At 55.0% G+C, this 8880-nt stretch overlaps 1 protein-coding gene across 1 annotated transcript in view; it reads left to right on the top strand.

Annotated features, from left to right (window-relative positions):
• The first annotated feature begins 7993 nt into the window (after positions 1–7993).
• The window catches only part of FBXW11 (F-box and WD repeat domain containing 11), an 80174-nt gene continuing 79287 nt past the window's right edge, over positions 7994–8880 (top strand). Inside the window, exon 1 of the mRNA XM_082489999.1 lies at positions 7994–8116. The gene's annotated coding sequence lies outside the window, so the exon portion shown is untranslated. The remainder of the gene's footprint in view (positions 8117–8880) is intronic.

Raw genomic sequence — 8880 nt, 5'->3', positions numbered from 1 at the left:
CGGCTGATAGCAATGGCACTACCGTATTTACCGCCCGGCGCGGCTGCGTTGCAGCTCGCCTGGGCACCGGCACGGCCAAGCTGAGCTTGGGCGCGGGAGGTTTGGTTCTGTTCTTGGATGGTGAAGGGTCAGCAGAAGGGAGGGCGATGTGCCGGGCGAGGGATGGAGAAAACCTTCTGCCCCACCTGAAAAACCCCGGTGGGAGCCCCAGGAAGGCTGCAGAGCAAGGCTGGAGCTCAGGTTAAAGCTGGGATTTTTGGTGCTGGTTTTTGCTCTCTCCATCCAGCACGAGGTGAAAATACGTTATAATTTCTTAAGTGTGCAAAACATGCTGAAGGCGTCAAGAGAAAACAAAGGCATTGCTGGAATAACCTGACAGCATGTCTGCAGAGAGCGTCTGCCAGCGAGTACAGAAACAAATGTATTGCAGATGTCCGGGGTGGGATATAAACCATTAGCAGGATGCATGGTGTTTGTGTTTGTATTGGGGCACCAGAGCTTCGAAAAGGCATTTTGGTCACCCCAGGGCGTCTGTGACTGCTGCGGGTAAGTCAGGAGAGAAGCTGGGCTGGGAGAAGCCGGAGTGGGTGCTGAGGAGCGCCCAAGGGTGGTGTCCCAGTGGGTTTCTGGCAGGGAAGGATGCGTGCGGTGGGGCTGAGGGATGCTGAGCTGCTGGTTTCCCCGTGGCAGGCTCCCGCAAGGGGCTGTGGGTGACTCTGGCCATGGAGGTGCTGGCCAGGACGGTGCAGTTCCCACCCCCAAAAGTACAAGCAATGGTTCAAACAAAGTGAAATGGTGTTAAAAACTTCAATTGAAGGGGTGCTCCAGTACGCAATAGTCCCAGGGCTGGGCAGCTCTGGTGAACCAGCCAGTTTCAAGTACAGCTTATTAAAATTTGGGGTTGTTTTCTTAATAATCCAAAGCTGACACTCTCTAAATTATACCCAATTTGCAAATACCATTCTGAATTGTATGAGCTGACCTTTTTTTTCTTTTTTTTCCATAGTTTTCATAGAATAGAATCATAGAATGTTTTGGGTTGGAAGGGACCTTTAAAGGGCGTCTGGTTCCACCTCCCTGCCATGAGTAGCGACATCTTCAACTAGACCAGGTTGCTCCAAGCCCCGTCCAACCTGGCCTTGAACACCTCCAGGGATGGGGCAGCCACAGCTTCTCTGGGCAACCTGCGCCAGGGGCTCACCACCCTCAGCGTCAAAAATATCTTCCTTATATCTAGTTTAAATCTACTTTCTTTTAGTTTAAAGCCATTACCCCCCATCCTATCACAACAGGCCTCGCTAAAAAGTTTGTCTCCAGCTTTCCTGGAGCCGCTTTAGGTGCTGGAAGGGGCTCTAAGGTCTCCCCGGAGCCTTCTCTTCTCCAGGCTGAACACCCCCAACTCTCTCAGCCTGTCCTCCCAGCAGAGGGGCTCCAGCCCTCGCAGCATCTTTGTGGCCTCCTCCGGCCCCGCTCCAACAGCTCCGTGTCCTTCTGCTGTTGGGACCCCCGGAGCTGGAGGCAGCACTGGGGGGGGGTCTCCCCAGAGTGCAGCAGAAGGGCTGAATCATCTCCCCCGCCCTGCTGGCCACGCTGCTGGGGATGCAGCCTGGGATGCCGGGGGCTTTCTGAGCTGCCAGTGCACGTTGGTCCATGTCCAACTTCTCATCCACCGGTACCCCCAAGTCCTCCTCGGCAGGGCTGCTCTCTGTCCCTTCATCCCCAGCCTGTATGGATCCCGGGATGTTTTCATGTGACAGGAAATTTTATTCCATGTACAAGACCAACTCCCGCCAAACGGGGAGGGTTTATGTTACGCGCTGCACCTGCCTGTGTATGAAAAGAGCAACTGCGTGCTGTTTTCTTACATCTGAGAAATGGTTTCTGGATTTTCTGGGAGACCTGAGGAGCAGTGCAACTTGTCTGACCCGGATGAGCAGCAGTCTGTGAGCAGCAAAGAGGGTCTGCGGAGGAGTGTGAAGGAAAGCGGTGATCCCATGGGCTGCAGAGGGTCAGGCATCAAACCACGCTTTGGGATGGGAGCTTCTGGTTCTCTGATCTCCAGACCACAAAATCACGTCCTGCTTTATCAGGTAGGACGTGTCTACGGAAGCAGCGCAACCCAGGTGCTGCGGGAAAGCAGCACACGTGTCGCTGGAGCAGGCGAGCGGCAGCCCTGAGTCACGAAATCCCGGCGCTGCCGCTGGCAGCCATCTCACCGCCCACGCCTTCTCCTCCTTCCTCCCTTCCTTACCTCCGAATCTTTATCGAACGAATGAACATAGCCACAGGAAAGAAAACTTGGGGTGCTGGATCCCGTGCTTGGGTCCTGAGCAAGCTCTGCGGTGCCTGGGGGTGCCCTGTGCCCCATCACCCCACAGCAGCAGCCCCGTGCCCACGTCCTCGGGAGCCGTGGCCATGCGAGAAGCAGCCCTGGCCCCCCCCGCCCCGGGACAGCCACACGGGTTTTGCTGCTCCGTGTCCTGCATGGTCCTATGGCGGGCAGCGCCTCCTCCTTCACCCAAAGACGTGGGGTGCTTTGCATTGATATTTTATCTTCCTTATTTATAAATAATGGTGTTTTGAGCCCCCCTCGCTCCTACCCTCGTTATTTCAGGTGCTGTAGCAGAGCTGGATGAGGACCGGCTGCTTCTATCTGGGTGGCGGCAGAGTTAGTAGGTCTGTTATTGGGCAGGGCTAAGAATAATTAGGAATCTGTTCAATTTTTCCTAGATCTTTAAAAAAAAAAATAAAAATCATCAAACAGCGTCACCCCATTTTGGCTACAAAATATTTCTGCGAAGGAAGAATAAACATTTTCGTACTTCAAGTGCAGTCATCCCTGCCCTAAGAAAATGTTTATTTATATCTTACTGCTACCAGCTGTAAGTTCCATAATTGTTCTTGCGGCAGCAGCATTTGAAATGTACCTGCCCTTGCTTTTCTCGCACTGTAACTCGTTCCTGGCCATTGAGTAACCTCTGATCCCTATCCAAACAGCCAAATAAACCAGCGTAAGATCCTCGGATGAGGGTTTCGGTGAGCGGACTGTGTTAGGCTGGGGATTTCGGGAAGGCATCCGAAGTTTGGGAAATGGATACTCGTGGAGTTACCGGAGGATTTGAGCAGCTAGCTCCCACCGGCTCCACAGCAAATCCCAGAGAGTGTGTTGCTTTGCCACCGCCTGTCTCTTTTTTTTTTTTTTTTTTTTTTAATTTTATTTTATTTTTTCACCTGTCCTCAGCCGTGCTGGATCCACGGCGGGGCTGGGGGCAGCGTCCTTGCCCGTGGGTGCGGAGGAGCCTGTCTGGGAGGCACCCACGGCCCGTCGCTTTTCGCCTCGTCCCGTGGGTGTTTAACACCGAGGAGGATCCCTGAAACAGGGGACAAGCCGCCAGGATGATTGCCATCTGACTGGGCTATTTGGGGCCTAAAAAAATGGCAGAAAATGGAAACAGGCTTAGAAATAAATCACTTCGTTACCCAGAAAGGTTTTGGGGAAGAAAAAAAAAAAAAATCAAATCGTGTTCTAACTGGGAAATATTTCTATATTGTGTCAGTCCTAATATCCTCCCGCAGGCGCTTTGGGGTGCTGGTCCACGGCAGCGTGAGCTGCAGACGGAGCTCCCCGTGTGGGAGGAGAGGTTGGAGGGGATTAGTGAGCAGATCCTTCGGTGGGGTCGGCGGCACGGCTACCTGCCAGGCTCCCCCCGTGCCACCCGCCCGGTCCCGCCAGCGGTTCGCCATCTCCGCGTATCTCTGAGCGCAGATGATCACAGGTGAGCACAGGGGCCGCTGGAAGGCATCTGCTGGAAGGGGAAACCTTTCCGTCACGTGATGAACACACAGATACACGGACTTCACATCATGGCCGAGTTTCGGTAGAGGTGCCAGCCCAGGGGTGGTGGGTTGGGTTGGGGCTGCATCCCATGCTCATCAGGGCAGCCTCCCGCCCCTCGCAGAGCGGACACGGTGACTCGGATACCCACAGCCCTCAGGACAGTGTCTTGGGACCCACGGTACAAGCTTTTCAGGGTATTTTTAAACACACAATTACTTTTGCTTCGATACGGTGAGGACGACATCGGCCTCAATGAATTCTTGCCCTGTTGCACAAGGTGAAGGTATCTCCAGGTTTGGTGGCGCTGGGACTTTCCCTCTTCCACTTGCTCCTCATCCTCATCCTCGCAGGCAAACTGGCGGAGCGAGTCCTCTTAGGCTGAAACAGCCCCACCGCCCTGGTGTGCTTCCACCTGAACAAGGTCATCATTCGAGCTTAACGACCGGCTTTGTCCCTGCTTTGCTGATGTGCAGATGCGTGACACAGATCTGTCAGCAGACAGTGATACACACACACAGAGGAGCTATTGATACAGCATCGCGTTAACTCGAATTCAGAGAACACGCCCAGAGACGTGCTCCTCAAATTATGGCAGTTGTGTGGCTCACACAACTGGGAACACAGCGCTTGGCTTCACCAGAAGCCAATGGTTTTGTATCTCCACCTCGTCAGACCTTGCCTCGGGCACGTCGCTCAGTCCTCATGAGTTGCTCAGGGACAATTTTACTTTAATTTGCAGATACAAGGATCGTTATCCCCCTCTCTTCCTTTTCTTGGTGTTCCACAGTAACTCCAAAAATTTCATTTTTTTTTTTTAATAATGTTTTCCTAAATTATTTTCAACATTCTTCTCTTTCTTTCGTATCACAGAAACTGGATTTTTTTTTTCCCACACGATTAAAAGCAGATTATAGGAACTCAAGTTCCACCTGCCAGCTCATGCCACAGTTTCAAAGACCCCCGTCCCCTTCTGTAACATCCATCGTTGCGATGCATTAACCATTCAGACTGCCAGAATGAGACTGCAGATTTACTCTTTCTTCAGATAAATGGAGGTATTTTTGCCTGTTTTTCTAGTTTTTTTTTTCTCTTTTTCTTTTTCTTTTTTTTTTTTTCCTCTTTTCTATTTTTTCTCTTTTGTCCTGGGCACTCCTTTCCATAGTCAGAAAATTCGCCCGACAGTAGAGCTGTACTTTGGAAAGCGCCACGTAAAATAGTATTGTGCTGGTCAGCAAATCTCTTCCCTGCGTATATTTAGACTGAGACATGCTGATTTTTTACTTTGGTGTCACAAACAAATACCTGCTGCCTTGTTTGATCTCCGGAGCGAACGCCTGATTACAGGGAGAGCAAAAGCAAGCTGGATCTTCTCCCGCCTTGTTCTTGGTGACACCTCTGTGAGCTTGCCGAGGTCGGCGGCGTTACACAACGTGAAGGACGGGGTATAATTTGCCCCGCGAGTCCTTCGTTATAGGTCGTGATGTGAAGGTGGAAAGAATTCAGCTCAGCTGTCGGTCCGGGTGCCCAGGTTTGACAGCAGAAGCCCTCGGATGTTTTTTCACGGGGAAACGGAGGGTGTCTGGGGAAGGGTCGGCGGGCGCTTGCACAGCCTGAGCTGACGTTAGCACCGGTGCGTGAGTTTGGGCTTTGTAGTCCCAATTCGAGGGACTTTGGGGCAACGGCATGGTTGGTATTCTCTTTGACCAGAAACAGGGCAGCTTTTGGGGTACAGCAAAGCTTCACCCCCAGACTCTGAGCAGCAGCAGTTGTTTGATGGGGAGGGAGACCTGCTGCTCTCGGTTTATGCTTTTAAATGCTATGAATAGAGTTTAGAACTCATGATAAGTATTCTTTTAAGCATTTTTGAATGAATAAGATACATTTCTGCTGACATAAATGTCCTGTAGAGCAGGTGTGTTGTCAATAAGAAAGGACTTTGCACCATTTCCATTTGTTCATATTCAATTTCTCCACCATTTGGCAGAGATTTAAACAGGTAACAAAAAAAAAAAAATGCTTAGGACGGAGCTACCGAGTCCATTTTCATCGCAAGCACAGCGTCGCTAGTGCTGTGCTGTTACACCAGATTGCTGCTCATGACATTTTTGCTTCCAATTTCCAGTGCCTACAAATGCATTTGGTCCCTGCTGTGTCATCAGACCGCAGCCTGCGTGCCCTTGGTCACCCAAAGCACCTGAGCTTTCACCGTCGCCGATCCTGCGAGCCCACCTGACGCTCACTCCAGCTGGAGCGAAGCTTTCTGTCTTCATCTAACCTAGAAAGTTTTCTCGGGCGAGGACCATCTGTTTATTTTCTAAATGCTGTGCCCGCTGTCAGTCAGCATTGGGTAAATAATCCCATTTCAGTGTATCCGCGGTGGGTTGGATGTTCATACAGCCGGCCCGCTGAGCAGCTGGAGTAGCAAAGCAAGCAGAAATCCGTACTCCGCTTAAAAGCACAGACACGATTGCCCGACCGAGCGATGCCAGCAAAGTAAGTCCTGAGGCACATGACTGGACAGAACGGGATTTATTAAATAAAACTGTTTATTAAACAGTACAGCATGCAGAATCAGCACGTGATAAGGTAAAGATAAAATGCTGCTGGCACTTTATTTTGTTAAACAGATGCAGTCCCATTCTGCAACCTTAGGTCCCTACAGACTGATTTAGAGCACTGTAAAGACTCAAGTCCCCAGTGGCGATGCCACCTCCCCGTCAAGCCGCGGGCCGTGCAGGAGCTCAGACAGGGACGTTACGTATTTCCCAAGGTACCATCACAGGCTGCGACTTCTCTTGGGTTTTTAACTGTCATTTTGGACTTGGAGGGTAATCCTCAGCTATGCCACCAAGAAGAAACTCAGTCAGAGCCACTGTAACAGTTTGTAGCAATTAGCAGCAAAACAAACAATCATTCTTTATGAAAATGTTTCTCTTTGTAAACCCTAATATAAATGTTACTGTGACACTGACAAAAGCCTGCCAGTGCAGTGCCCGACTTTTTCAATGGTTTTGAGCTTGTCCTCCTTCCTCCACAAGCATTTCTGAGTTTTAATCAAGAGAACACAGTCGTCAGGTGTGGCACAAAGACAGCGGCCAATCTCCTCTTTGGGCAAGTCAAAAAGGATTTTAGAGACAGTTCCTTGCACGGGTTTTGGAGCTGATGCAGGGACTCTCCTAGGGCCTGGCTGCCGGAAGGCTTCGCTCCCCCTCCATTAGTCTAGGAATGCAAAATTAAGCCAAGTTGTGGTTCAATACCGGGATACTAAAGCTGACTGAGACAGTTGCAACAGGATAACATCACTTATTTAAGTCTGTTAATTTGACAGGCAAGTCGGGACAGGGCAAGGTGGGGGGTCAGCAGAGCAAGATGTAGTGGTGTGGCTGGGGCAAGCAGATGGGGGGGAGGAGAGTGTCTCAAAGGTGTTTTCCAGCGATTCAGATTCCCCCGTGTCCTGCAGCGACCCCCACGTTGTTTTCTCTCCCACCAACAGGCACCGTAGGAAGCGGAGCAGAATGGCCGTGACCCTCGTTTTGCTCCATTTCCCCGTGCTCGGGAATGCGGTGAGAGGCGTTGCTGTCGGCTGCTCCCGGGCCCCTGCTCTCCCCCCACTAATCCCCTCCCCGCTCCTCCTGTCACCCTGCCTCCGGGCCGAGGCGCCACCGTGCTCTGAACGAGACGGGGCGGCTCTAGCGTCGGTGCCGCTCCCCGGGAGGGACGCGCACCCAAGGGACACCGGGCCCGGTTGGGCCCCACAGCGGTTGCTATTCAGGCCAGTGCCGCCGGGCGGAGCGCCCCTGGTTCGGTGGGGCGCCTGAGCCACCCGTGGGCTCTCTGGGGCCCTTGGGCCATCTCCGGGCTCCTCAGCGGCCCAACAGGGCCCCGGCGGAGGCGGCGGCGGCGTTGCCCTCAGGCATGGCGGCGCCGGAGAGGCCTCCCGCCGCTCCCAGCACGCCCCGCGCAAGCAGCGGGGCACGCTGGGAGCCGCCGGGAGCCAATAGCGGCGCGGCGCCGCAGGGGCTGCTGGGAGTTGTGGTCGGTTACGAAGAGGGCGGTGGGGCGGGCGGTGCCTCTCCTCTTCCGGGCGCCGTGACGTTGCGGAGGACGCTGCGTGCGTGCGTGCGGCCGTGCGTGCGGCGGCGGGGGGGCGGGCGGGCGAGCGGCGGCGGGGCCTGGCGGGCGCGGGGAGGCGGCGGGGGCGGGCGGGGCGCCGTGGCGGAGCTGCCCGCCGCTATGGAGCCCGACTCGGTGATCGAGGACAAGACCATCGAGCTGATGGTGAGTGACCCCCGCCTCCCGCGCTGCACCCCCTTCCCCCGGCCCTCCGCGCGCCGGCAGGCCCCGCCGCCGCGCCCGGGCCTGCCGGGGTCTGCCGCCGCCCCGCCGCCGAGGTGACTCCGGCGAGGTCGCCCTCGGCCCCAGGCCGGGCCCGCGCCCCGCTCCGCTCCTCCCGCTGCCCGGCGGGGGGTTGGGGGGGGATCCGCTCCTCTCCCCGCCTCCACTGCGGCCGCCGGTCGGTCCTCCCGGCGCAGGCCGGAGCGCGACGAGCTCTTTCATTTCGTTAAAAAAAACCCCAACCAAATAAATAATTAAAAATAATAAGACCCCACTAAAAGGCAGAGCTGGTGTGGGAGGCGCGGAAAATCGCGCCCGGTGCGCCGGTGATGCGGGCACGCTGCAAAAACCGAAACCGAAATGCCCCCGGGGCACACGGGCGGTGCGGGGCTGGGGCTCCCGCCTCCCCCCGGAGCCGCTTCTGCCGGGCCGGGGCCTTTCTGCCGGGCCGGGGCCTCCCCGCACCCCCCACCCTCCCCCCGCTCCGGAGCCCCGGGCCCGCCCCGGTGACGGTTGCGGGAGGCCGGTGGGCCCGGGGACGGGGGGTGGGGGTGGATTTAAACGTCCAGCGGGAGGATTTGGGGCTCCTCCATTTGCGGGTTCGGTGCTGGGGGCAGCTCCCCTCTTCCCGGAGCCGTACCGGTGCTGGAGCTCCCGTCCAGCAAGCACGGTATTACCTAACTGGACCTAATTGGTGTATTCATTAT

The sequence above is a fragment of the Vanellus vanellus genome (assembly GCF_965231255.1).
Source record: "Vanellus vanellus genome assembly, chromosome: 13".
Lineage (NCBI taxonomy): Eukaryota > Metazoa > Chordata > Aves > Charadriiformes > Charadriidae > Vanellus > Vanellus vanellus.
This window is presented reverse-complemented; position numbering and strand designations above follow the sequence as displayed.